Source organism: Sapajus apella, unplaced genomic scaffold (assembly GCF_009761245.1).
Source record: "Sapajus apella isolate SASKATOON/1434 unplaced genomic scaffold, GSC_monkey_1.0 scaffold12, whole genome shotgun sequence".
NCBI classification, from domain to species: domain Eukaryota; kingdom Metazoa; phylum Chordata; class Mammalia; order Primates; family Cebidae; genus Sapajus; species Sapajus apella.
Genome location: NW_022436952.1, coordinates 31,778,316 through 31,806,161, shown reverse-complemented (window position 1 = coordinate 31,806,161; position 27,846 = coordinate 31,778,316). Strand labels below are relative to the sequence as shown.

The 27,846-nt window shown below is 44.4% G+C and overlaps 1 long non-coding RNA gene across 1 annotated transcript; it reads right to left on the bottom strand.

Annotated features, from left to right (window-relative positions):
• Positions 1 to 6,132: 6,132 nt before the first annotated feature.
• LOC116553371 lies at positions 6,133 to 27,792 on the bottom strand. The gene is made up of 2 exons (XR_004269725.1): positions 27,397 to 27,792; positions 6,133 to 6,433 (listed from the first exon to the last, which is right to left on the bottom strand). It is a non-coding gene; the product is annotated as an uncharacterized LOC116553371 (long non-coding RNA).
• Between the last annotated feature and the right edge of the window lie 54 nt (positions 27,793 to 27,846).

Below are 27,846 nucleotides of genomic sequence, written 5' to 3'. Positions count from 1 at the left end.
AATAGCAGTGGTATTCATGGTGGTTGTAGGGGCAGTAGCACTCGTCATGCAGTGGTAGTATTTGCGGTATCACTATAGGCTGCAATGGTTGTGGTAGCTGTAGTGATATTAACAGTGACATAAGTGGCAGTGGCAGTGGTGGTAGTGGTTGTAGGGTAAGGTGTTAGTCGTGGTGGCAGGAATTGAGAGGTGGTAGTGAGTAGGGGTAGTACCGGGGTGATTTGAATGTTCACATGCCTGAAGGCATGGTGGTAATTTGAGGATGTCAAGTGGGCTTGTTAACTTAAGGTTCGTCCACTTGGAGATGCGGTGAGTATAGCGGTGGGAGGATACAAGGGAAACCTACATTCTCGGGGCCCAGTTGTCCTTACGAGCAGGAGAGCTGCAATTCCCAGGCATAGCCACAAGGCGGCGCCAATGATTTGGCACTCAGGACATCGGAACACGCCCAGGGAAAAATAAGTGGCTCAGGAGCTGGGAGAACCCTGAGGACCCCAGGAGACTCCGGGACAATGAAGGGGAGTTGGCTGGCTGAGCTTCAGAGATGATTTGATGCTTGGGGTTTAAGACAGACATCAGCAGAGCAAAGCCAGCCACAGGAAAGCAGGAAGGGAAAGTGCAAAATGGGACGGGAGCAACTGGGGTGACCCCAAAAGTGGGGTTCTCAACTTGTTTCCACCTGAGTGACAACGTGGGGACAGGGTTCACGTGTGCCCCTCACTTCCAGGGGTGGGTGGACGTTAATGGGCCACAGATGACAAGCAGTTCCCCTTTCTCTCTCACTCATCAGGATCCTCTATTATGTGGTGGGTGTCCGAGAGTTTGAGGACCACTGATCTGGACCGGAACGTGGTGGCCAAAGGATGCAGAGAGAGACTTTAAAAGGTACAGTCGTCTTTCAAGGAGCCACCTACACACAGAGGACTAGAGAGGCTGAGGATGGGCTGTGGTTGTCAACGCTAAGAACATGGCTTTATGGTTAGGGTTAGTAAAAGGTACCCAGATTCCAATTCTGGCTCTACACTTTTCTGTTTTGTTTTGTTTTGGTTTTTGGGTTTTTTGTTTTTTGTTTTTTTTTTACAAACCCACATAGAAAAAGTCGATGTGTTCTGGCTCTACACTTTCAGCTGTGTGATTGTGGACAAGGAAATAATATTAGTACTGGTAGGTTTGTTGTGCAGAGTAAATGAGATGATATATTTAAAGTGCTTAGCATGTGCCTGGTAGTAACTACAGTTAACTGCTCAAAAAAGGGCAGTTATGACTATTACTATCATTATTATTACATGGGCGTGATGATGGAGCGAGCTGGCTTTTAAATCCTCTCTCTGCAATCTCATCAATATTACAGGGTCTTTTACGGAACTGTCTTGTGTTTTGCTCAAGGTATGTTATGTGTGATAGAACTGGCTTCCCAATGAGATTTCAAGGTCCCTGAGAGTAAAGCTATATGTCTCTTGACTTTTGGACAACTCCAATGATAACTCTGGACATAGAGTAGTTGGGTGATCAATACGCCTGTCCATTGGTCTGTTGTAAAATTAGTAGCCTGTAAGTTTTCCAGCATGGCACCTAACAACACAATGCAACCATCATTTGCTAAGCACCTGCTGTATGCTGAGAACACTGGGGTAGTCTACTTTGGGGAGACTATCTTTTTTTTTTTTTTTTTTTTTTGAGACGGAGTTTTGCTGTTGTTGCCCAGGCTGGAGTGCAATGGCGCGATCTCGGCTCACCGCAACCTCCACCTCCTGGGTTCAAGCAATTCTCCGGCCTCAGCCTCCCGAGTAGCTGGGACTACAGGCATGCACCATCATGCCCAGCTAATTTTTGTATTTTTAGTAGAGACGGGGTTTCACCATGTTGACCAGGATGGTCTCGATCTCTTGACCTCGTGATCCACCCGCCTTGGCCTCCCAAAGTGCTGGGATTACAGGCTTGAGCCACCATGCCCGGCCTGGGGAGACTATCTTATGCATCCCTGTCTTCTCATTGCTAAGCTATGACTCGGGGAGTCCACAGAATCTCTGCCTTCCCCTCCACTCTGAACAAGCTGACCCCACTTATGGGCAGAAACACTGGCATGAAACAGAAGAGACAGTACAAGAAACTAACTTGGTTCAGTGAATTTAGGCATTTGTTTTTCAAGTTCACAAGACCATTTCCTGAGGGACTAGACAAAATTGTTATAAAGTTACCGTGACACTGAAGGAAAGGAAGAGGGAAAGAACAGAAAGTCCTGCTTAAGTGAACTCAAGAGAAGCCAACGGGTGAAGGTCCACATAAAATATCTTCCCTGGCCTCCTTGGCCTCGTTGCTGTTTCTGCCTTATGGGTCTGTCTCCTCATCTGGAACATAAGGGTACAAAAGCAGTGGGTTGCCATGGTCATTCAGTCACCCTGGACATAGCTCCATGTGGAGACTCACGGTGGCAGAATTCTGACTGCTTTTAAGTCACTAACTCCCTGCATGGCTGGGACCCCGGAGTCACTCATCCCCTCCACACCTCAGCTTCCCCAAGTGCAGGTGACCTCCGATTTTGTCCTGGCTGACCTTTAGAGGCCGACCCAGTTGGGACACTGATGCTATTTCTAACGTTCTGCCCAGATCTGCCTGCTCTGCTCTCACTCCTGACCCAGCACTGTTTGGGGTTTGAGTGGTGAGTGAGTTTCATTTCCTTTTCTTTCTCTCGTTGGCAGGCAGCTTTCATGATGACACCGTCCTCCAGAGATGGTCTGGGACACAGTTCTGGTGGGTGGAGGTGAACATGACTGTCCCTTCATACAAGGGGCTGCTGTTGTCCTTTGAGAATCACCACCTGACTCTGTGTGACAGTTTTCTCAAATGCAAAATGGGAGAGCATGTTTCCTTTTTAATCAGCAACGTTACCCTTAAGGAAACCTTGAGGGGTAGTTCTATTACTGAATATCTCAAGCAGAAACTTTGATAAATGGCTTCTTTTTTTTTTTTTTGCAAATTACAGATTGAATGGGCTTCTCTCCCTCCGTTCTCCTGTACTCTCTTCAACCCAGAAGCACAGGGGCACTTTCAAGGGTATCTATCCCTTTGAGATGGGGAAAGGTGTACCATTAATATGAACTTTCTCTCTCACCGTGATTCACCCTCCATTTCATTGCTGGCTGAAGGCCTCCCATACAACCAGACACATTTGAATAATTAATACTCAGTAAGTTGAGTGGTTGACCTTCAACAGCTGGATGGCTCCTGAAACTGAGAGTGTTGTCTGTGAAGGCAGCATCTTAGGAAGCAGTCCAGGATGGGCACCTGAGGGAGGCTTCCTCATTAAACTCAAAGAATGTGGGGTGAGAGCAGAAGCTGGCATGACTGCAGCCTCACCCAAGCCTCTGCGGACAGCATCTTAGGTAGGAACTGGGCTTAGGTGAGAGTCAATGAGAAATGAGTGGTCATACCACACCTCAGAAAAGTGAACATATGCCTGAGATTAAAAAAAAAATTATCTACTCTGCAGATCAGGAAGAGGTGAGGCCCTAATACCTGCCAGGGGACAGGGAATGAATATCCTTTATTCATCCATTCAAAAAATATGTATTGGGGCCAGGCACGGTGGCTCACACCTGTAATCTTAGCAATTTGGGAGGCTGAAGTGGGTGGCTCACCTGAGATCAGGAGTTCAAGACCAGCCTGGCTAACATGGTGAAACCCCTTCTCTACCAAAATACCAAAAAATTAGCCAGGCATGGTGGTGCACACCTATAGTCCCAGCTACTTGGGAGGCTGAGGCAAGATAAGGCAAGCGAATCACTTGAACCCAGGAGGCGGGAGTTGCAGTGAGGCGAGATGACACCACTGCACTCGAGTCTGGGCAACAGAGCGAGACTCTGTCAAAAAAAAAAAAATGTATCGAGACCTACTAAGTGCCAGGCATTGTTGTAGACACTAGGGTTTTATGGTGGTGAACAAACTAGAACTTCCCTTCCCCAAATGAAACCCTGCCTTTGGGGGCCTTACATTCAATTTGGGAAGATAGATGACAAATAAAATGAACTGGTTCAATGCATCGTTTGCCAGACAGTGATAGGTGCTTCGAAGGAGAAAGGAGGCAGAGCTCCAGAGTGGGGCTGGAAAACATCGCGTAGGAGATGAACAGTAGTGTGAATAAAGGTGGGCAAGGGAAGCCTCCCCAAGGAGATGGAAAATTAGCACACACTTGAGGGAGCCGAGGAGTGGGCTCTGCAGACATCTGGGGAAGAGGGTCCCAGGGCAGGAAAACTGCAAGTGCAAAGGCCCTGGGGCAGAAGTGGTCCTGATGTGTTCCAGGAACAGCCAGGAGGCCTCGTGGCAGGAGTCAAGTCCATCTCATAGGGCTTTTGCTCACAGTGAAACCGGAAGCCATTGGAGCATGTATCAGCAGAGAAGGGTAGGATGTGGCTTCCGACTTAACAGGATCCCTCTGGCTACCGTGCGGAGAAGAGACTGTAGGGAGCAAGGGAAGATACGGAGGGACCAGATGAGATGACAGGAAAGATGCCTGGCGTGCCTGAGAGGAAACTGATGGAGGTGCCAAGAAATGGTCAGATCCTGGGTTTACGTTGAAGGAAGGCCGGCGGATTTGTTGAAGGAGTTGACACAGGTATAAGAGAAAAGCACAAGTCCTTGGTTCTTGTTCTGGGGCCTGAGCAGCTGGAAAGATGAAATGCCCATGTATGGAACTGAGAGAGATTGCAAGAGGGTTGAGCAAGAAAATGGGAAGCAGCACATGAACAATGTGGGGAGGGGACGTGTGGCATGCCTGCCCCACCTAGGAGAGTTAAGGAATCTTACAAAACCGTGTCAGCCGGGGCATGCGGCAAGCAGCACTGCAGGTGAGGGAACATTTTCTTGAGTCAGAGCACCTGGCTTCATTCAGGTCCCTTGTCTGCCACTCTCTAGCGAAGGGATTTGGGACACATCATTTAATCAGCCTGTGCTGCAGTCTACTCATCTTCAAAATCCCGGGTGTGTGTGTCTGTGTGTGTGTGTGTGTGTACACATATATATGCTTTATAAAACGCAAAACATTACACCCAGAGGCAAAGGTATAGTGAAAGGAGATTAGACTTTGGAACCGAAAGAGCTACAGCCTCTTCCTAGCTACATGATGTTGGGCGAGTTTCTTTTCTTTGGAGACGGAGTCTCACTCTGTCACCCAGGCTGGAGTGCAGTGGCACCATCTCTGCTCACTGCAACCTCCGCCTCTTGGGTTCAAGCGATTTTCCTGCCTCAGCCGCTCAAGTAGCTGGGATTACAGGCATATACCACCATGCCCATCTAATTTTTTTTTGTTTTGTTTTATTTAATAGAGGCGGGGTTTTGCCATGTTGCCCAGGCTGGTCTCAAACTCCTGACCTCAGCTGATCCACCCACCTCAGCCTTCCAAAGTGCTGGGATTGAAAGCATGAGCCACACACCCGGCCAATGTTGGACAAGTTTCTTAATCTCTCAAAGTCTTGGTTTCCTCATGTGTAAAACGCAGATAGCACTGCCTATCTTACAAGATTGTCATGAGGGTTTCAGAGATAAGGCTTTTAAAGCATCTAGCAGAGAGCTAGGTACACAGTAGGAGACCGATCTATTATAGCTCTTGTTATACATAAAATAACTGTTATTATAGGTGTATTTATTTGTGTGTTGGCCACCTGTACAAAAGTTTAGGGTGGACTCAAAGCCTGGCAACATAGATGATATTATTTTATCTTGTATTGTGATATAACATCAATAAATGATTTATTATGTATTTGCCTGTGGCCACATACACTCTGGAGCTAAGAAATAATAAAACAGGCTTAAACATCCAATCAAACTTTCTTGAGACAAGGGATCTCATCTTATAATTTTTTCTTTGTATCTTTTACTACAGACCTGGTTCAAAGACTACACCTGCAAGTTACTTAATAGATAGATAAGATCAAAGAAAGAGAGCCCAGACATTCTTTTACTTAACCACTTTCATTTAAAACTAAGAAAACTAGAGCCCCGAGACGGCCAGTGACTTGCCAGAGTGAACCAGCAAGTGAGTGGCAGACGTTGGGCTGGTATGGAGCTCGTCTGACTCTTAAGATCAATGGCTTTCCACTCTCCTTCTCATCGCTGTGGAATGAATGAAAGCAGGCATGGTGAAATCAAGATCTTTTATTGACTTGGACCCTCTTTGATGGGCTCATCCAGGCTGACAAGGATTCAGAAGATTTCCTTGTAATTCCTTGTGAGGACAGTAGGATAAAGAAAGGGTTCTTGAATGGTTCCTTGAGCTTCTTGGATTTCTCTGGGCCTGCAGTGTTTGCACTGGTCTAGACATTCTCCACTAAACCTCCCAGCAAATATTTGAAGGCCTTGATACAATGCCATACAAATAACCATATCTAAAGCTCTCCCATATAAACAGCCTGAGGTCCTTAGTCAGTCAGCAGTGATCCTAGGGGAAAAGAAAAAAAAAAAATTGGCTCCTAGAAACAGCTTTTAAAAGGAAAACCTCAAAGACAACCTAAGAAGTAACACATTTTTGTTGTGGTTAAAGTCACAGTTGTTATTTATACCATTCATTGACAGCTGGGAGAGGGGTGTGTGTGTGTTGTGTGTGTGTGTGTGTGTGTGTGTGTGTGTGTGTGTGAACAGCTTTACAGCTTTACAAAGATACAGAATAAATTCCCTTAGAAAATGTTATTTTTAAAAGTAACTTTTAAACTTTAAAAAATCCTGTGCCTCTTGTTCTATTCCAAGTGTTTCATGTACAACATTTAAATTTTAATAAGGGGTAGGAAAAAGACTTTGGAGTTAGATTAAATGGAGAAAAGAATGCTGTGGAATTTGGCATGATTCATACAGTAAGTTTCTGGTCATTGTCAGAGAAAAAAAGCCAGCACTATCTCCTCACATGTTAGCAATCTGGCAGTTGCACTGAAGATTTGTATAGGGAAATGCACATGAAATCTCAGTAACAGTAGTTAAAGCATATGACCAAAGAAGCCACAGCCAGATACCACAGATCAGAAAGTCCCCGGCCGTCACCCAGCTCGGCTACCCACGTGTCCTCACCCACTGCTTCCAACCTCCACAGCCTTCATAATTACTTCTGCACTACCTCCCAACCTTGTAAATTAACAATCCTATTTCCTAAAACCTTGTACTTTATCCCCAGTAATCACAGGTTAATCAGATAAACTACCCTGTGGTCATCAGTAAGCAGGTCCTTTAGCAAAAGCAAGTAACAAAATAACCTCAATGTATTATTATTGATAATCATAACAGCTAACATTTATGTTGCTTTAAGACAATACTGTGCATTATCTAACTTAATCTTCACTCAAATTATGAATTTGCATTTATATTATCTCCATTTTTACCAATGTAGAACCTAAATTCTAACTAGTACCATATTCTTGTATAGTATATAAAGGATCATTAGCAATCATTGATAGAATTTGAAAATTATAAAAGTCTCTAAAAGATCATATAATCTTAATGTAGTATATTGCATGTTTATTCTTATCACTAATATTTAATAGGCAGTAATTCCTAAGCCATAAGTAGGATCATATTACAAAAACATCTGAAACTTTTTTCGGTTAATATATTGAGATATCTTTAAATAAATAAGAATTAGAAAGTGTCATCAGCAGTTGAGATTAAAGAAACTTTCATTTTCTCATTTTGCCTTAATTTTTTACAATGATTATATATTACCAAGAACTAAAAAAAGGTATTTTCATTTTTAAAAGTTAAAAAGGGTTTCAGTACTGTATAGCAGAACACTGACACAAACCCATTGATATAAAAGTTCAGTCTTTCACAGGGAGAGGAACATCACCCACCAGGGCCTTTCGGGGGGTGGGGGGAAAGGGGAGGGAGAGCATTAGGACAAATACCTAATGCATGCAAGGCTTAAAACCTAGATGGCAGGTTAATAGGTGCAGCAAACCACCATGGCACATGTATACCTGTATAACAGACCTGCATGTTCTGCACATATATCCCAGAACTTAAAGTTTAAAAAAAAAAATTCAGTCATTTATACCAACCTAGAGCTTTATGGTTTGCAAAGCACTTTTGCATGCACCTGCTGCTTTAACCTTCACAATAACCCTATAAGATACATAACATGATGCCCATTTTCTGGGGAAGGAAACTGAGACTGGGCACAGTGGCTGACACCTGTAATCCCAGCACTTTGGGAGGCGGAAGCAAGTGGATTGCTTGACCTCTCAGGAGTTTGAGACCAGCGTAGGAAACACGGTGAAAACCTGCCTATACAAAAAATACAAGAATTAGCCAGGCATGGTGGCTCACGCCTGTAGTCCCAGCTACTTGGGGAGCTGAGGTGAGAGGATCACTTGAGCCCAGGAGGGGGAGGTTGCAGTGAGCCGAAATTGTACTATAACACTCCAGCCTGGGTGACAGAGTAAGATTCTGTCTCAAAAAAAAAAAAAAAAAAAGAGTGTATAGTGTGTATGACTTAAGGCTATATATATATAAGGCAGAACTTGAACTCAGATCTCTGGACCCCATGTGCTGCACATATTTCATGACCCTAAGACCTTCCTGTAGTCACTTGTCCACAGGTCCTAAATGCTCTGGAGATTCTGCTCTGTCACTGTACCTAGAAGTTTATATGATGAGTTTTCACTTCCAAGATCTACTATTTTGAGATGGATAGCCACCATGTAGCAGCTGCTTCTCATTACTGGAAAGAACAGAATAATGCTGCTGCTGCTTTTTTCAAAGGATCTCACTCTGCTGCCCGCCCAGGCTGGAGTGAAGTGGCATGATCTCATCTCACTGCAGTCTTAACCTCCCAGGCTCAAGAGATCCTCCTGCTACAGACTCTTGAGTAGCTGGGACTACAAGGGTGCACCACCACACCAGGCTAATTTTTTTTTTTAATAGAGAAAGGGTTCTCACTTGTTGCCCAGGCTGATCTTGAACCCCTTGGCTCAAGTGATCCAGCTGCCTTGGCCTCTCAAAGTGCTGGGATTATAGGCGTGAGCCACCTCACTTGGCCAATAACTCTTCTTAACTAGACCTTTTGGGGAAGATAATATGTGCCTCCTAGGCATGATCACAGTGCCCGCTAAGAGGTTCTCACTTTCACTCTCCTCCTCTTGCTACAGACTTCCTTGAGCCCTGACTGTACAGAGTCCACATCATGGAAGAAACTTCCAGAGGCACGTAACCAGCCAACCCTGACTACATGTTTCCTATGTGCCAACACCTTCCATTCTTTTCATCATTAATTTCCAGCAATAATATTATCCCAGTTTTCAGACGAGGAAACTGAGCTTTAGAGAAATTAAATCACTAGTGAATGGTCACAGTGAGTAAGGGGTGGAATGGAAATTACAATCAGCCAGCTGTTCCCACCCCACATTCTTAACTGCTCCTTTTGGCTCCCTTTGAGGAGTGTACAGGGGAGAAGAAGGAGTCAGTGATCTGTTTTGGCTTTTAAAAGCATACATGCATGCGTGCATGCGTGTGTGTGTGTACATCTGTGCAAGCAGGCAAAACAGTACAAAGGAAACAAATAAACTGAATAGCAATTGCCCAAACAGAGGAGATTGAGAAGCAGGTGATGAACAGGCAAGAAAGCAGACTTTCTTTTTGCTTTAGTAAGTTTTGATTATTTGAATTTATCATAATGTCTATTTGATCTTTTTAAATTATGATAAATAAACATAGCATAACATCTACTGTCTTGACCATTTTTAAATGTACAGTTCAATAGTATTCTAAGCACTTATTGGGCAGCCATCAGCAGCATCCGGCTCCATAACCTGCATCTTACAAAACTGAAACTGTGTACCTGTTAAACAGTAACTCCCCATCCCTCACCTCCCAGCCCCTGAAAACCACCATTCTACTTTCAGTCTCTATTAATTTGGCTGCTCTAGATACCTCATATAAGTGGAATCACACAGTTTTTGTCTTTGCATGACTGGCTTATTTCAGCAGCATAACACCCTCAAGGTTCATTCCTGTTGAGACATGTGTCAGAATTTGCTTCCTTTTTAAGGCTGAATAATTTTCCATTGTATGTATATGTATGTACATGTGTACATACAATGTATATATGTATGTATATATTGTGTGTATACTAGATATGTATATCTACAATGGAAAATTATTGTGCCTATTGAGAGAAGAATGAATAAACATATATATGTGTATTATCTATGTGTGTGTATATATATATACACACATGTATATATATATACACACACACATATATATACACACATGTATATATATACACACATATATATACACACATGTGTATATATATACACACATATATATACACACATATATATATACACACACATATATATACACACACATAGATAATACACATATATATGTTTATTCATTCATCTCTCAATAGACACAATAATTTTCCATTGTAGATATACATATCTAGTATATATACAATATATGCATACATATATACATATATATATATATATAAAATCTCTCAATAGTCACCTGAAGCCGGGTGCAGTGGCTCACATCTGTAATCCTAGCACTTTGGGAGGCTGAGGCAGGCAGATCACTTGAGGTTGGGAGTTCAAGACCAGCCTGGATAACATGATGAAACCTTGTATCTACTAAAAATATGAAAATTAGCCAGGCATGGTGGTGGGTGCCTGTAATCCCAGCTACTCAGGAGGCTGAGGCAGAAGAAATTGCTTTAACCTGGGAGGCGGAGGTTGCAGTGAGCTGAGATCACACCACTGCATCCCAGCCTGGACAATAAGAACAAAACTCCATCTCAAAAAAAAATAAATAATAAAATAGACACTTGAGTTGCTTCCACCTTTTGGCTAGTGTGAATAATTCTGCTATGAACATGGGTGTATAAATATGTCTTCAAGATCCTGCTTTCAGTTCTTTGGGGCTTAGACCCAGAAATAGAATTGCTAGATAATATGGTGATATTGATTAGTTTTATAATTTAAAAACTAAAAGCCTTTTTAAAAAGGGAAGGTTCACATAGATGACAATAATAATCAATAGCAAGACAAGGAAGACAGTAGCGAAAATGACAGGCTTAAGGGTCACTGCAGTTGTCATGGGCTGTGAGCTTCCTGGGGGCAGAGGCCAGTTTTGCAGCTTTATACCCCACCCCGCCACCCCATGCCCAACACATGCCTGCCTTCTTGTAGGTGCTCAATTATGTTTAAACTCAATCCCATTGCCCTAAAGCAATGACTTCATCAGAGTAGCTAGACAAGTGACAGATCTTCCCAAAGGAAACAAAAGGTCTGCATGGAAGCAGTGCCCTGTGACAATGGAGGACAGGCTTTGACCACCTGCTCACTTGCTGTATGACCATGGGCCTTAAATTCTGGGGCCTCAGTCTCCTTGGTTCCATGAAGATCCTGTCCATTTACATCGTCACAGAACTATAGTGAAAATTCACTATTCCTTCAACAAATATTGCATGCCTCCTGGTGCAGGGCTAGATTAAACTTGAAATTTAAAACTTTCTTCTTTTTGTTTTTTGTTTGTTTGTTTTTTGTTTTTTGAGACAGAGTCTCCCTCTGTCACCCAGGCTGAAGTGCAGTGGTATGATCTCGGCTCACTGCAACCTCCGCCTCCTGGATTCAAGTGATTTTTCTGCCTCAGCCTCCCAAGGAGGAGCTGGGACTACAAGTGTGCACCACCATGCCTGGCTAATTTTTTTATATTTTTAGTAGAGATGGGGTTTCATCATATTGGCCAGGCTGGTCTCAAACTCCTGACCTTGTGATCCGCCCATCTCAGCCCCCCAAAGTGCTGGGATTACAGGTGTGAGCCACTGCACCTGGCCGAAATTTAAAACTTTCATTCAAAAAACATAGCTTGTATTTTTATGGTTGTATCATTTTGCACGGCATTTTTGCAGTATTTTATTTTGTATTCCTTGATTTGTTCTTCATGGAAGCACCTTGTCTCATTCCTTTGTTTTTAATGGAAGCGTCTAAAAAGAAAAACGTATTCAGGGTTCATTAAGAGCTTGGAACATGACTTTCTTCTGATGGCTTCATAAACCGGATTATCTCCCATGCCCTGCAGGAGAGAACTCCCGGGTCAGGAACTTCTGGGAAACTGTGCATTGCTCTGCTCTCTGAAAAACCTGTCAGCTCTTCTACTCCATAATGGTCATCCCCAGCTGCAGGGGAAGTTAATGAGGTGTGCAGGACAGTGATGGGAAAAGGTCAGCCTCCACATCCCTCCGGACACCACTGCCAAGTGAGGGCCACCAAGGGGAACTGGCTATCGGGTAAGAGAGATGGACCAGAAAGCAATCTCCATTGCATTAGCTGCTGGTTCTGAACATGTGAAAGAGGCCAAGGTCCAGCCTGTGGACTGTGACGGAACATTCTTACAACACCGAGAGGTCTGAGCACAGGCACTGCCTCTATCCAGTGGTGTCTTGGGGGTATTTTTTCTTTATTTTCTGCCTTTCTCTCTTCCTCTCTTCCTCCCTCTCTCCCTCTCTCTCTTTTTCTCTCTCCCTCTCCCTTTCTCTCTCTTCTCCCCTTCTTACCTTCCTTCTTTTCTTTTCTTTCCTCATTTTTTTCTTTCCTTCTCTCCTTCCCTTTTATCTTGCTTTCTTTAAAAAAAAAAAAAAGTTTATTTCTCTTGTTTCTTTTCTTCATTATCCCCCTTTTCTTTTCTTCCTTCTTTCCTTTCTCTCTCCTCCTATATCTCCAATCAATCTCCCCTTGTTATTTTCCAAATCATAAAAAATTCCTGAGAGGTGTCTGTCTGGTCACCTCTAGCCAAGTTTCTTCTTATCCAAAAATAAAATAGAATTTAGTACTTTTCTACCTTAGAACAGGGGTCCCCAAGTGGGGATGCACAAGCTGATGTATTGAGGGTACCGGATGAAAATCTTGGGCCTTATTTTATTTTATTATTATATTTTTTTGAGATGGAGTTTTGTTCTTGTTGCCCAGGCTGGAGTGCAGTGATGATATCTCGGCTCACTGTAACCTCATCTCCCAAGTTCAAGCGATTCTCCTGCTTCAGCCTCCCGAGTAGCTGGGATTACAGGCATGCACCACCATGCCCAGCTAATTTCATATTTTCAGTAGAGACAGGTTTCACCATTTTGATCAGTCTGACTTTGAACTCCTGATCTCAGATGATCTGCCTGCCTCGGCCTCCCAAAGTGCTGGGATTCTTATTTCATTTTTGAGTCGGAGTTCCATTCTTGTTGCCAGGTTGAAGTGCAATGGCACAGCGTAGTCTCGACTCACTGCAACCTCTGCCTCCTGGGTTCAAGCCATTCTCCTGCCTCAGTCACCCAAGAAGCTGGGATTACAAGTGTCCGCCACCACACCCAGCTAAGTTTTTTGTATTTTTAGTAGAGACTCGGTTTCGCCATTTTGGCCAGGCTGATCTCAAACTCCTGATCTCAGGTCATCTGCCTGCCTCGGCTTCCCAAACTACTGGGATTACAGCGTGAGCCACCATGCCCGGCTTTATTTTTGTGTTTATTATTAACTCCATACTTTGTATTCTTGTGTTAGTCTTATAATGAGCATGAAATATTAGCATGGTAGCACACATAGTAAGTTAATTAATTCATTCATACAAATAATGGAAATGAAATGTTCAAACTCTCCTTTTAACTGAGAGGAGTAGCTTGGGAAAACATTTTCACTCAAATGGTTTAAAGAAATGCCCTTTAAAAACTTAGCAACACTTCATTCAACTCACTCCTACTTACAGTCAGTGTCTTTGCAATTCAGAGGGGATTTCTGGGCATGCATAGGGCCTGTACGGGAGGGTGGGTGGAGTGAACCAACATCCCAAGAAGTCCAGCTACATGTCACTTTTGAAACTCCTTCCTCAGGAAGATCCCTCCCTTACAGCAGTGCCCCGCACACTTCTTTTTCACTGTCCCCTGCCCTTTCATTTTTCTCAATCATACATCCTCTTGTGATACACCACGGATTGACTTGCTGTCCATCCCTGGCTCTTGCCGGCAGATGAGCTCTGGGAGGACAGGGGCCTTGTCTGTTTCATTCACGGCTGCATCACCAGTACCCAGAATAGGGCCTGACACAGACACGTACTTGAACGAACAAACCAACTGCTGCAAAGGCCCGAATTAGAAACCCAAATGAGGCTTGAGAACTCTGATAGAAACAGAATTTTCTAATTCTGGTGAAATTAGAATCCTACTGTATTTTCTCTCTTCTCTTCTTGATCATTAGTTTTCTGAAGGCTAATTTCACAGCAACTGTGATGCTTAATTACGCGGAGTTAAAACACTTTCTAACTCCCTGGCCAGACTGAACTCCTTGAGAATAGAAATTGTATCTTTGACATCTTGAAATCTCTGGTATTTGCATATAGTAAATTCTGAATGGATGTTTATTGAATGAATAAATTAATAAATTAATAAATGGGCCTTGGACATGCAGAAAGGTAGACACAGAACAGAGAAAAAGATGTTAGTAAGGAGCGCTTACAGAACACCTGCTGCACTGAGCAACAAAGAAGGCTTAGAAAGTTTATTTCATGGCCAGGTGCGGTGGCTCACACCTATAATTCCAGCACTTTGGGAGGCCAAGGCAATTGGATCACTTGGGGTCAGGAATGCGAGACCAGCTTGGCCAACATAGTGAAACCTCATCTCTACCAAAAACACAAAAATTAGCCAGGCACGTTAGTGGGTGCCTGTAATCCCAGCTACTCCAGAGGCTGAGGCAGGAGAATCACTTGAACCCGGGAGGCAGAGGTTGCTGTGAGCCGAGATCCTGCCACTGCACTCCTGCCTGGGCAAGAACGAGATCCCATCTCAAAAAAATATATAAAGTTTATTTCCTATGCTTTAGGGATGTATAATCCACTTAGGAAAGATAAAACATTCATGTAATGCCTCAAGAACAGCTATAACTGGTTTTTTACTTCCAACACACACAAAACAATAGGTGAAAGTATGATAGAGTAAGTTCATCAGCTTGTCTGCCAGTATAGTCAGTATTAGAATTACTCTGCCCCATCACCATCTTAGGTCCTGGTGCTAAGGATATGAGATTGATAAGAATTCAACTTTGTCCTTGAGGAATTTCTGGTCTAAACATGCAATGAGCTCATTTCCATAACCCGGGCAAAGAGCTAGGATAGAAATCAGCACAGGGGTCACTGGGAACAGAAAGGAAGAATACAAAACCCCATATTTCTCAACCTCAACCCCATGGACATTTTTTTAAAATTATTTTTAAAAATATAGAAAGGGCCTCACTGTGTTGCCCAGACTGGTATCAAACTCCTGGGCTCAAGAGATCCTCCCGCCTCAGCCTCCCAAAGTGCTAGGATTACAGGCATGAGCCACCTCGCCTGGCCCCATGGATGTTTTAGACCAGATAATTCTTTGTTGTGGGAGGCTGCCCTGTGCACTGCGGGGGGAATGATTAGAAGGAACAGAGCTAATCGGGAAAGCTTCTGGCAGCTTGTGAATTTTAAACCACATTTTCAGGGAAGTTGCAAAGTCTGGTTTGGCTGGAAGGAGCTCTTCCAGGTGGAGGAAGTGGCAGGTGAACAGGTAGAGAAATGGAAATTAGCAAGGTGCTATAGAGGCTAGTAGGGAGGATGGTGTGGCAGGGGAAGTGTGGGGAGAGGCTGAATAAGAGAAGGGTCTTTTAACCTTATATAGATTCTATCTGAACCTTCCTGTTGTCCCATGGTGGCTTCTGATGGACCTCTAGGGCTCCCCTGCATGTGGTGTGTGCTGTGACTCACTCCTCCTAAGGCCCTGCTGTGTGAAAGCTGAGGGACACCCATCAGCAACTTTGAAGAAGCTCCTTCCATGGAGACCCTCATCTCCGCCCTGGTTTCCTCCCTCTGTACTGCCCCACGACACTGTCACTCACCTCCTATGGGCAGAGGCTCCCTGGAGGGTCTCCATCAATGAACCCACTGGGACCCCTTCTCTCTAAGTGTGTCACCTTGGGCAATCATCATCAAATAAGAGTTCTTGAGAGCATATTGACAGCCTCTCTTCTAATCGCTTTATATATGTATTGGCCATTTACTCTTTACAACCTCCCTGTTAGGTAAATGCTACCTCTATCCCCATTTTAAAGGTGGGAATGGTGAGCCCCAGAGAGGTTTGGTAAATTGCACATATACAGTTAGTGAATTGTGAGTCCAAAATCTGAATCCCGGCAATTTGGTTCCAGAGTCTTCATATTGAGCCATTTCACTCAGCTTTGTAAGATGGAGATGATAAGGAGCTGGGCACAGTGGCTCATGCCTGTCATCCCAGAACTTTGGGAAGCCGAGGCAGGCAGATCACTTGAGGTCAGACGTCCGAGACCAGCCTGGCCAACATGGTGAAACCCTGTCTCTATAAAAAATACAAAAATTAGCGGGGCGTGGTGGCGCATGCCTGTAATCCCAGCTACTTGGGAGCCTGAGGCACAAGAATTGCTTGAACCCAGGAGGCAGAGGTTGCAGTGCGACGAGATCATGTCACTGCACTCCAGCCTGGGTGACAGGGTAAGGTCCATCCCAAAAGAAAAACAAAAACAGTAACCTCAGATAATTTTAAGGATCAGATGAGATTACAGTGTAAATCTTCGCACAGTGATGTAGGTACACAATAGTCGCTACTATTGTTGTTGTTGTTACAAGCATTCTTTAAAAAAATTAAATTAAATAATGGCTCATACCCCATTGAAAACTTTGAGATGCCTCATTGCCTAAGGGGAGAGGATGAGACCCCCAGGCCCCAAATTCAATGTTTGCTCATGACCAGCCCTGTCCTTTTTTTTTTTTAGAAAGAAGGAGAAAGAAAAAGGAGGAGAGAGAACAGGATTCTTGCTCTATTGCCCAGGCTGGAATGCAATCTTAAAAAGGTATTAAAAACCTCTTTTATGCCAATAATTGTACTTAACAACAGAGACAGGAAGGAATAAGGGAAGAAAATAACAAATAAACAGCCAACCAATATTTCGCTTGTCTGTAAGATGCTATGCAAATACTGAAGAGTAATTTACTTCCAATTATGTAGTCACTTTCAGAATAGGTGTAATATGATACTGAGAAAAATGTATGTTCTGTAGACCTGGGGTGGAGAATTCTGTAAATATTCACTGAGTTTACTTGTTCCAGATCTAAATTCAAATTATAGATGTCCCTATTAATTTTCTATTTGATTGATCCGTCGAATATTAACAATGCGATGTCAAAATCTCCTGCTATTATTGTGTGGGAGTCCAAATCTCTTTATAAGTCAATAAGAACTTGTCTTATGTATCTGGGTACTCCTATATTGGGTACGTATATATTTATGATCATTAACTCCTGTTGTTGCGTGATCCTTTTACCATTATATGTCCTTCTTTGTTTCTTTTGGTCTTTGTTACTATTAAAGTCTATTTTGTCGGAGACAAAAGTTACAACTCCTGGGTTTTGTTTTGTTTTGTTTTGTTTTTTGTTTTCTCTCCATTTAATTGGTAAATCTTCCTCCATCCCTTTATGTTGAGTCCTTGTGTGTCGTTGTGAGTTAGATCTGGATACAACGTACCAATAGATTTTAACTTTTTTTTTTTTTTTTTTTTTTTTTTTTGAGATGGAGCTTCGCTCTTGTTACCCAGGCTGGAGTGCAATGGCACAATCTCGGCTCACCGCAACCTCCGCCTCCCAGGTTCAGGCAATTCTCCTGCCCCGGGCCTCCTGAGTCGCTGGGATTACAGGCACGCGCCACCATGCCCAGCTAATTTTTTGTAGTTTTAGTAGAGACGGGGTTTCACCATGCTGACCGGGATGGTCTTGATCTCTTGACCTCGTGATCCACCCACCTCAGCCTCCCACAGTGCTGGGATTACAGGCTTGAGCCACCACGCCCGGCCGATTTTAACTTTTTATTCAATTTGCCTGTCTGTGTCTTTAATCGCGGCATTGAATCCATTTAAACTTAGGATTAATATTAATATTTGTGAGTTCGATATTGTAATTTAATGCTAGCTGGCTATTTTGCCCATTAGTTGATGTAAATTCTTCATTACGGAGATACTCTTTACGTTTTGGTAAATTTTTGGGATAACTGATACTGGTTGTTCCTTTCTCTTTGTAGTGCTTCTTTCAGAAGCTCTTGTAAAGCAGGCCTGGTGGTGATGAAATCTCTGAGTACTTGTTTGTTCATGAAAAATTTTATTTTTCCTTCATTTATGAAGCTTAGTTTGGCTGGATATGAGATTCTGGGTTGAAAATTCTTTTCTTTGAGGATATTGAATATTGACCCCCACTCTCTTCTAGTTTCTAGGGTTTTAGCTGAGAGATCTGCTGAGAGTCTGATAGGCTTCCCTTTATGGGTAACCTGACCTTTCTCTCTAGCTGCCCTCAGAATTTTCTCCTTTATTTCATCCCTAGTGAATCTAGTGATTATGTGTCTTGAAGTCATTCTACTTGAGGAATATCTTTGTGGTGTTCGCTGGATTACCTGGAGTTGAGTATTGTCCTGCCTTACTAGGTTAGGAAAGTTTTCCTGAATAATATTCTGAAGAATATTTTCCAACTTGGATTCATTCTCTTCATGACATTCAGGTACACCTATCAGTCGTAAATTAGGTCTTTTCACATAGTCCCATATTTCTTGGAGACTTTGCTCATTCCTTTTTACTCTTTCTTCTCTAATCTTGTCTTCACGTTTCATTTCATTAAGTAGGTCTTTGACCTACTTCTTCTGCTTGATCAATTCAACTGTTAAAACCTGTGCATATGGCCGGGCGCGGTGGCTCAAGCCTGTAATCCCAGCACTTTGGGAGGCCGAGGCAGGTGGATCACGAGGTCAAGAGATCGAGACCGTCCTGGTCAACATGGTGAAACCCCGTCTCTACTAAAAATACAAAAAATTAGCTGGGCATGGTGGTGCATGCCTGTAATCCCAGCGACTCAGGAGGCTGAGGCAGGAGAATTGCCTGAACCCAGGAGGCGGAGGTTGCGGTGGCCGAGATCGCGCCATTGCACTCCAGCCTGGGTAACATGAGTGAAACTCCGTCTCAAAAAAAAAGAAAAAAAAAAAAACCTGTGCATACTTCGTGAAGTTCTCGTATTGTATTCTTCAGTTCCATTAATTCACTTATTTTCATTTCTAAATTGTCTATTCTCATTAGCATTTTGTCAAACCTTTTTTCAAAGTTCTTAGTTTCTTTACATTGGGTTAGAACATGTTCTTTTAGCTCACAAAAGTTCCTTATTATCCACCTTCTGAAGCCTAAATCTGTTAATGGAACGTACTCATTCTCCATCCGGCCTTGTTCCCTTGATGATGAGGAACTGTGATACCCTGTAGAGGGAGAGACATTCTGATTTTGGGTATTCTCAGCCTTTTTACGCTGGTTTCTTCCCATCATTGTGAGTTTATCCGCCTGCCGCCTTTGTGATTGCCAACTTTCAAAGCAGGTCTCTGAGTGGACGTCCAACTTGTTGATTCCGAGTCCCAGAATCTGAGCAACCCACTGCGTTGGCCAAAACAGCAGCATTAAGATTCGTGGTGCTTTTCTGCTCAGGAATCTCGGGTCTGGCTTCCCTCTTGAATCCCTTTTTCAATCAGGTAAATGGGTGACTCTGCCTTCCCGGACTTCCAAACGTCAATCAAAAGGGGACCCAGTCCCGTTTACTCTGCACCAAGAACCACTGCACCGAAGAGCCGTAAAACCGCCGCGCCTGCCAAAAGAGTGGCACTGGCGGCCCATGGGGCTCCTTCGCTGGGAATCTCCTGGTCTGTGAGCAACAAAAATTGGTCTGAAAATGTGGCGTCCTCTCTTTCTGTGCGCTTTCCCTGGGAGCTACAATCCTGAGCTGCTAATCAGCCATGTTGAATCTCTCCGACCAGCCCTGTCCTTACTTCCCAGTGTCATCATTACCAAGATCCAGGCAGCCCAGCTTGCCCTCCTCCCCCACTGCCTTATTACCTGCTTTCATGCTTGGCTCAGCTCTTCTTTCTTCCTGAAATGTTCTCTGCTTCTCCTTGATGTCAAAATTCTATCTACTTTTCAAGAGCCCTGAGCCCCCACAAAATTTTGTTGGTTCCCCTATTATGCTGACATTTGCTTCTATTTATTGATTGTGAAAGGGGCTAACATATACTATCTGGCCTGCCCATTTATACACTGTCCTTCTTTTTACGGATAAAGAAGCTGAAGTTCAGAGTGTCAGCTTACCCAAGGTCACATCTGAAAAGCAGCAGAGACAGGTTTCAACCCAGATCAGGCTGACTCCAAGCCCCATGCTGTTCCCTATGGCTGCTGCCTCTTGGCTAGTCCAGAAAGCCAGGCAGAGCTGCATTTGAATCTCAACCTGATCTGAGCAAGAACAAGCTCTGTGCAACTCCAACAGTTCAAGCATCAGTTGAGAAAACAATAGTAATAATAATACTGTCTCAGGGGCAGTTATGAGGAGCAAATGAGTGTTTTATGTGAAGCAATCAGCACAGCGCGATCATGAAGCCCGTTGCACTCTGTCTAGCAGTAGAGGTAAGTGTGTCCACGTCTGTCTCTCAGCCTGGATAACCAACTCCCTCAGAGCAGGAAGTGAATCTGGTTGTTCCAGCAGTGCCGGACACCGACCACATGCCCAGCGCAGAGCAGATGCTCCATAAATGTTTGCTGCATTGACTCAGCAGCCCTGCATGACTCTTCACCCCAAGCCTGAGAACAGGGTGTAGTCATCAGAGCACAAAAGGATACCTCAGTCATCCTTTAGTGGGAGGCTGAGCAGTAACTCTCATGCCCAAGGCAGAAGTCATGGACAGCACTCCCGACCAGACGCAGTAGGCTGAGCAGAGGCAGAGTTCACCTCACTCCTGCTCTGCAACAAGGACCTCTAGAATTGGAGAAGAGACATCAGTGGGGAGAAACAGGAAAACATCAAGTGGACAGAGGCTCTTGGCACACAGGCCGAGCTCTTTCCTGGAACCCTTACATTCGAGAAAGGAAAAAGCCTTTGCCTCACCGGAGCATGGCATTGGAGTGGAAACTGGAGCATCTTGTGTCTTCCTCTTAGTCCTGGTCCCTGTTCCTGGGCTGTGTCGTGTGACCTTGTCATTATATAAACCCAATGTCCCAGAGAAAACACTGGGTTCTAGATGCAGAAGTCTCAGATGGTGATTCTGGCACCGTTGGGGGTCATTTTTCCTCTGAGCCTCAGTTTCCTCATTTGTGAAATATGGATAGTAATGCCTGCCTTGCTTTTTTTGCAGGACTCTCTTGAAGATCAAATGAAAGAGGAAAGCTCTTTGCACACCATAAAATACTGTACAATAGCATAGTTCTGTGTGTGCCAGGTATCCCCTTTGACAGGAAAGACTTTGCTCTCTCTCACCCTCTCCCCTCTCTCTCTCTCCTTTCTCCCTCTCTGTCTCCCTCTCTAAAGCAATCACAAGATTTCTCTGTGTGCTGAGACTTTTTAGGGTGCTTCTGTGCGTGCCCCCCATCTGTTTCAGGGCTTGGAAGGTGTCAAAGTGCCAGAAATGAGGCACTTAACATGGGATCCGGAGGTCCTGCGTGCAAGTCCGGAGTTCTGCTCCTTAACCCTTTGTGGGTCCTTGGGCCAATGGAGCTTCCATTTCTTCATCACTAAAGCGAGGCTGGGGGATATTGCCTACTTCATAGGTCTGTGAGGAAGAAAAAGGGGGGAATGTAGCTAGGGCACCTCAACACTAATTTAAATATTAATCTGAAAACAGGTTCCAGAAAAGTCTAGTACAGATAATTGCTTTTTTTTCTAAACACCATAGCTTAGCCCACGATCATTTATTCAAGAAACATTTATGGAACACCTACCGTGTGCCAGGCCCAACGTTTACCCAATAAACACTCACAGGGCACCTTCTCTGTGCTGGGCCCACAGCCAATTTCATTTTTCATGGATGTTGTGATAGGAGAAAGAGGAGTAGATGGTTGCTCTGGAGCAAAGGCTCTTTATGGTAGGTGTAGTATTTATTAGTTTAATATCATACTAGGTTGCCGGTTTTTAATTTAATCTTTTACAAGCTACTGGGAATACCCTATTTCTAAAAAACGACCCAGCAGAAGGATGTGGGTTGTTGAATCAAAATGAGAGGGAAATCTTCTTTACCTTTAGGAGTTTTCCTAGCAATGATCATCTAATAGAAGCATGTCTGGGAAAAAAAAGCTCTGAGCCAAAATGGGTTTCTAGAAAGGAAGCTGATGGCAGTGACTGGTGGGATCTGGGATCTTCCTGTATCCATTTGTTATGTCCTTATGGTGCTCCCCAGAGTGCTCCATGCAGAGCAGACACTCAGTGGTATTAGTGAACTCAGACCAGAAGCGTTGCATTTTGAAGGAAGGGAGGGAGGACATGGGGGTCCTTTGAGCTATGTGCTGCACTCGATGTGTTCCCAGCATGTGCCAACCCCACACAACTTGTTTTTCTGTGTAACTGTATTTAATTCTTCCAACAACCTTATAAGGTATGAATTCCATTATTATCACTGTTTACCTTTGGTGACAATATAAGGCTGAAAGAAATTTATTAACTTGCCCAAAGTTATGCCCACACACTCCCAGAAAGCAGGTGGCCCATCTGACCCCAAAACTGATTCTCCCAGGGTCCTGCTCCGCATCTCTTGGAAAAGTAATTTATTCTCTCTGAATCTGCTTCCTTATCCCAAAGAGGAAGAAATAAAGGGGGAAGACTCTAAGGTCCCTTTTGGATCTGTGGACTCCTAGTGGCATAAGTGCTTTATCCGGGGGTTGACACACTGTGATACATGGGCCAAATGCAGCCAGCTAATTGTTTTTATAAATAAAGTTTTATTGGAACACAGCCACACATATTCATTTATGTATTGTTGATATGTTTTTATAAATAAAGTTTTATTGGAACACAGCCACACATATTCATTTATGTGTTGTCGATAAGAGCAGAGTTGGGTAGTTGTAACAGAAACCATCTGGCACAGGAAGCATATAATATTTACTATTTTGCCCTTTATAGAAAAAGTTTGCTGACTCCTGGAATATACTAAGCTAAAGACTTTAATGATGATTAACTATAATGATGAATAGGAAAAAATCTGGAGAACCGAACAGCAACTATAAACCGTTGAGGGAGGTAAGATGATTTACACTGTTTACATTTTATACTTGGAGTTATTTAATTTACTTTATACTAAGTTATAACTTACACATGGCAACATGCACAAATCCCACACGTATACCCTGGTGATGGATCCACCATCCCAATCAAAATGTAGAACCTTTTCTAGCACCCCAGAAACCTCTAGCACCATGGATTTGTTTTCCCACTTTTAAACTTTATATAAATGGAATCACACAGTACATACTCTTTTCTGTCTGGTAAAAGTAGTTATTTATTTATTTAGAGAATTGGGTCTCACTGTGTCACTCAGGCTGAAGTGCAGTGACACAATCATAGTTCAATGGAACCTCAGACTCCTGGGCTCAAGCAACGCTCCTGAGTAGCCAGGACCGTAGGCACACACCACCATGCCTGGATAATATTTTTATTTTTTATTTTTGTAGAGACAGGGTCTGCCCAGGCTGATCTTGAACTTCTGGGCTCAAGCTATCCTCCCACCTCAGCCTCCCAAAGCACTGGGATGACAGGTGTGAGCCAACACATCTGGCAAGTATTTATTTTTAACAGTATTGTCCAGAGGCAATCACATGTTCATTTACTCAGCAAGTATTTTCTTGAGCATCTACCATACCTCCACACCTCTCCAGGCACTGAGGAGTAAGACATGAGAAGATGTTTGCCCCTCATGGGGTTTGCTCTCTGTGGTATATTTTTTTCATGGCTAGTAAAGTCTTCATGTCCACTACTACATAGAGGTCTGGCCTGAGCTCTTGGCCCATCTGCCCAAAGGCCTTTGAGTAGTCACCCTAATAATGTAAGACCTTTTAGGAATTTCAAATTATAAAAAAGTTGGAGAACTTGAACGGTCATCCAAACCAACTGGCCATTTTTCAAAGGTAGAATCAGAGACCCAGAGAAGGTGTTCACCAAAACATTAAGGGAGGTGAATCACCCAGAAAGGGGTATTGTAGCCAGAAGAACCACCTCAGGCTCTTTCCAGAGCCTGAAGTCTAGAATGTTCTCCAGGTTGCAACACCACTCTCTAACAAGAAGGCCCCTGACCTCCTGCAGACCAGGTTAGGGTGGTATTTATGTTTTTCTCTAGAGAAGATTTCATTTTGAGGCCTTGTAGATACTCTGTGAACCAATGAGAAAGCCTGGGAGAGTGGAGTGGCAGGGGGTGGAAATGACCACAATCTCTCTTCTGTAAACAAAGAAGTGCCACCGTCAAAAGTAGGGGAGAGACTGCATGCACAAATCAGAAAAGAAATATCTCTTGTGCTGCTAAGTTCCAGGGGAAATGAGTTCACAGGAGCCGCATTTGCCAATCTGTGGAGTGATGAGCACAGTGCTCAGAGAGTGATGAGTTCACTGGACTTCAACTTATTTTATACCAGGGATTGCACCTCCCATTAAAAAAACCCTTGGGATTTGAACGGCAAATTTATCTAGTTTGAGTAGATGAAACTAATATGGTCTCTTCAAATTCAGTAGCTCTTAAAAACATGCTGGGACTGTAAGAGCTTAAAGACATCAGTTGCCTTAGTTCTCAGCGTGTTTTCCAGATGTGCCTCTTCTTTCTAAACACATGAGAGCCCACCCTGTTCTAGGAACTTGTAGTTGCTAACTCGTGTAATCTTCACACAAGCACAGGAGAGTGTTATTATCATTTTACACAAGAGGAAACTAAGGATCAGAAAGATTATGTGACATGCCCAAAGTCGCATAGCAGGTAAATCAGATCTTGGGTTCAAGTTTAGCTCCGTTTGACTACTCCAAAGCCTGCCCTCTGCTCTCTGCTGGGTATCCTCCACCTCCTCCTCAAAGAATCTCCCCTTCAACTTCTCATCTCCCAAAGCAATGACAGCTGGAGACCTTCCTCTTTCATCCTAAAGCCCTGCTCAAAAGTTCTGAGCCCCAGTCTCCTCTATTAATTTGCTAAGGTGGCTACAAGCAGCCTGACACTCTCTTATAGATTATTTTTCCATCTTTAAAATGGAGTGACTATATCAGTCCATTACCACTTTATTCTATGTGAAGCATAAACAGTTGTTATTTCAGTCCTACTCCATCTTCTTCTATTTGGGGGAAGTTTAACTGAAGAGTTTTTTAAGATAGCTCACTTAGTATTTATGGCCTGCATTCTGAAAGTCTATCTGCTGTTCTACTTTATACATCTCTTTTTAAATTCCCATATGAAGGGATTGGTGAATCTGTTTGAAGATCTATAGTTCAGAACAATTACTTGATGAGCACTTACATTGCACCAAGTGGCATATTACAAGGTAGGTCTAGGAAGGAGGATTACAGGAAATTCCTGAATATAAATAGCCAGATTACCTGGAAAATGTACCTGGACACTCAAAGGAAGTTTGTCCTCTCCACTGAGTGAAATTTCCTGCACGTTCACATAGTTAGCTGGGGTTTGGGGAAGAATGGGTTTGCTGACACCTGAATTTTGAGAGAGACTGAGGCTTGGGAGTCAGATGGGGCACACAGCAGCTGGAACTGCCAATCAAAGTTTTGTTGTTACAACAGAAGTGATTGCAGTTTTTAAAGTGGGTTTTCCCAGCTTAACACAGTAACTGATCTTCATTACACTTGCTCTATCCTGAGAGCAAGTGAGAGACAGAAAAAGAGATTGTTCTCCAGAGACATTTACTCTGAACACTTCATTATCCTTCCTGAGGCAAGCTGGGTAGGCAGAGGATGTTCTTCCATTGGGCAGAATTATGAGGCAAAGATCTGTCACCTATCACAACAAACTAGAAGGAAAGAAGGTGAAATGAAAAGCCAACATTTTCATGAAGTTATGACTCCATCTGGGAGCCTAGGTAGTAATGGGTATCTGGAGGCTGAAGGGTGGAGGGGTTCCTGAATTGGGGGTTTGCTTGTCTCAGGGAAAGAGGGGCTGAGATCAGTATAAACCTTCCCCAGACTCCATGCACACAACCACCCCGCTTCTTCTGGCTCCCAAAACAAGTGGCCCAGGCACCTGTAGCAGAGCCTGTATTTAAGAGGCATCCTAGTTCCTTAACAGCCTGACTTGATAAATTACACCATCAGCCCCTGCACACCTAGGAGATTTGATCCTGTCCATAAGCCGATGAAAGCTGCTAGACTCTCCCTCCTCCTGCTGAAATTCCTCTTTATCCCTAATCTAACCTTACTTCCTCCTGGTTATCTTTCAAGGGTGGGAGAGGGAGGAAAATGTGCTTAGAAACTCCTTTGCAATGTTTCTGCTGATTCTGAAACCCTAGTCCCCCAATCCCTCCAACCCCAGCACTGTGTCTCCGATTCTGAAAACCCTAAGTTTCCAGAGAAACTCAATTTTATCACTGGAAACTGGCTTCGTATCGTCCCAGACCAGGAAGTGTTGAACCACGTTATTAGGCCAAGAGGTTGCACAAGTGGTTTCACTCAGTATACACAACCCCCCCCCCCCCCCAAAAAAAGGTATCAGTGGTATCTCCTTTTTGCAGATGAGGAAGCTGAGGCTCCCAGAGGGGAAGACTTATGCTCTGCCCCAGAAGCTTTAGGTCTGTGTGCGCTGGAAGCAAAGAAGCCCCTTCCCCTATTCTTCTATAGGTCCGGTCCTAGTCTGCAGGTTTGGGTGCGCCTCTTGCCGCCCTCCTCTCTTGCGGGTGCCCAGGAGGGAAGCAGGTGAAGCTCCAATAGAGCTGCAAGGCCTATGGCTTCCTTCCCGGCCCAGGCCAAACTGGAAAAAAACTTCTTTCCCTCAGCAGCTCTGTCGACACCTTCTCTACTAGGAGTGCGAGATTCCTGCCACTGCTGTAGTGACAGCGTCTGCAGAGCGTTCCCCAGCCCAGGGAGCCGCAGATGTTCAGGAACTGCAAATAAACCAGAAATGAGTGGGCCCGAGGGACACTCAGCTGCAAGTGTCCACCCAGCTGCAGGTCAAGCTTTGCTTTCACTGCCTCATCATTCTAGTGCCTCACCATCCTGCCTCACCATCCTCTCCCAAGGCGGAGGCGACTTGACATCCGGGTTTAAACCGGGGAGCGAGGCCCAGGCGTCCAGCTCCCCAGCTGTGTGGCCAGGCTGGGCCCCGGTGCAGCACGGCCGCTGGGGGAGACCCACTTTGGCTACTCTCTCTGCCCATCAATTAGTCGGGGTCTCCTTCCAAGGGTCCTACCGGCCTCCTTCACCCTCGCCTACGCTCTCTGGCGGGCAGTTCTGCAAACCCAAACCGCCAGACCAGGCCAGGGAGGGTCTGGGGCCTGCAGAGCCAGGAACTAAGGCGGAAATGAATGCAGTCCCTCCAGGGCGCGCTCACCCCGCCGAAGGCCACCTCACCTCCCCTCTGGCCTCGGCGCCCCTTCTCAAGTGGTCAGTTTCTCTTCCGCCCTGCGGGCTGTCCTGACCCACCATCTTCGTCGGCTGGGATGCATCCAGGGTCTCTACTCTTCTCTTTCTCCGCGTCTTCTTCCACGAGCACCCCAGCTTCCTCCGTCTCTCACCTGAACCCAGAAGCGTAGTGTCTTCACTCTGGACTAAAGCAGAACTGAGAACCGGTGGAAAAGCCCCGCGCCTAGGCTGCAAGGCACTGGCTTAACAAGTCCAAAGGTTAGCTGTAGTTTGGCTGATAAGCAGAACCAGTAAAAGAAGGTCTCCAGCCCCCCAGCGTGAGTACAATGGACCCTGGTAAAGCCCAGCTCCCGGCCCGGGTCTCTGGCTCTCCAAGTCTGCCCCTCCGGCTCTCCCTCTCTCCAGGTTTCCCCCTCCCCACCATCATTTGCATCCAGC